General features: G+C 46.5%; 1 non-coding gene across 1 annotated transcript; it reads right to left on the bottom strand.

Annotated features, from left to right (window-relative positions):
* Nucleotides 1–1,186: 1,186 nt before the first annotated feature.
* Nucleotides 1,187–1,269, bottom strand: TRNAL-CAG (transfer RNA leucine (anticodon CAG)). The gene has a single exon. It is a non-coding gene; the product is annotated as a tRNA-Leu (tRNA).
* Nucleotides 1,270–1,917: the final 648 nt, after the last annotated feature.

Genomic DNA, 1,917 nt, shown 5'->3' with positions numbered 1-1,917 from the left:
AGCACCGAGCAACGCGGGATTCCCCGTGGGCATTTCTCTTTGCTCATCCATTCATAAGGGGCCAGGCTTGACACATCTACCCAGGACGACTGCTTGACTTGTGAGTTCCTCGACAATGTTTAAGTGCATGCCTTTTTACTAGCTGACAGCAACCAGGTGGTGAGGAGCTTTTTGCTTATTGCCATTCCTTAGGAGGGATATTTATTTTTCTGGGAAGAAGATATAATTTCAGAAAGTACTCTCACCACTCCAGTAGTATCTTTCTAAAGTCAGCTGAAGGAGCCAGGCTCTACTTCAGGCTTAGAAAATTAAATTCCCCAAACAGCAGAATCAGGGTAATATTTCCAGGACCGTACACAGGATTTTGGAGGATGTTGCCCACAGGTGCTAACCGGTGGGTTCTGCAGCCCTGAAAAGGTAACTTTCCCCACATGCAGCTCTGTAAACATCACGCAGGCACAGCATGTCAGGTTTAACGTGCATGTGGAGAGTGACAACACGTTGAACGCAGAGGCAGTGAGTCTGCTTGAACTGTCTGTCCTGTGACACGGAGTTACTCCATGTAAACACAAAAGCCTGGTGAGTTCAGTACAGAGCACAGATTTATGTGCACGTGCTTAATAACTGGATGCTCAGCTGTCCAGGCTGCTGAAGTCCAGAAAAACTTGTTGCTGCTATCAAAACACAGAAAAGGCCAAGATTTTCACATGAGATGCGATCCAGTTGTATTTGTATGGGAAATCCATATTGTATGGCACAACTTTCAAACTCAGCACTGCTCATGGAAGCAATTTTCACACGGGACTCTAGGACTTAAAATACCACTGGATAGTTGAAAAGGTCACAAGAGGAGACTAGTAACTGCACACTCTTACCTTCACAGTCCTCCATAAGAATCCTCCTTTCCCACAAAACCTTCAACAAAATGCTCATAACTTATTTCAGATACGCTGTCTTTACACAACACAATCCATTTCTGGGCATGCTTTTCTGTAAAGCTGCTTCTTACTGTCACATTCCTACATGCTGCTTCTCTTCTTTGTTCTCATGATCGCTGTCAACGGCAGCCTGCCTTGTGGAGAGAGATGTCCCTCCCCGCTTGGTGTATTGCCTGGAGCATCCTTGTCCTTTCACAGAATGGTAGGGGTTGGAAGGGACCTCTGTGGGTCATCTAGTCATAAAGTTGTGTCAGGAGTGGGATTCGAACCCACGCCTCCAGGGGAGACTGCGACCTGAACGCAGCGCCTTAGACCGCTCGGCCATCCTGACTGCTAGATTGCTAGATTCCTGTAGATATTAAACTGCAGCAACCAATTTTTTTTCCCCTGCTACAGTGTTAAACTATATTATTGTCAACTGACACCCAAAGAAGAGTTTTTAAATATTTAGCTTTATCCAAGTTTGCATTACCTCAGTGTACAGGAAGGAAAAAAATGTCACATACAGGGTCTGACAGAGACCAAAGTGGACTGTATCCCACCTTTCTTCTATGCATCCATCTTCTATTCTGGCCACGCTCACCTCATCAGTCGTCCCAATCCATACTTACCCCAGCTCTTGCAAAAATGAGACCATCGCTCCCCACGTGCCAACCTGCATCCTGATTTACTGTATACTGCACAATAACATAGAATAACTCCCCGTGCTTTTTACAGGTCTCCTTGTCTCCGATACGTCACTTGCCGTGGTATTATACACGTGAGCAGGTGCGAACACACACGCAGGCTTGCACAAACTGAACTACACGTCCCCTGGTGCTATGTGCTGCAGACAACTGGGATCCTGTTGTGCCTGTCAGGCACCAGGGTTTTAAGCAGGCGAGCCCTGCACGTGGTGCAGCTCCTACAACACAGAAGTCAGTATGGGTTTTGCCACCAGATTCCTTCCAGTCCTGGTAATTCAATCTCAAACACTCTG

The sequence above is a fragment of the Opisthocomus hoazin genome, chromosome 1 (assembly GCF_030867145.1).
Source record: "Opisthocomus hoazin isolate bOpiHoa1 chromosome 1, bOpiHoa1.hap1, whole genome shotgun sequence".
In the NCBI taxonomy this organism is placed as follows: domain Eukaryota; kingdom Metazoa; phylum Chordata; class Aves; order Opisthocomiformes; family Opisthocomidae; genus Opisthocomus; species Opisthocomus hoazin.
This window is presented reverse-complemented; position numbering and strand designations above follow the sequence as displayed.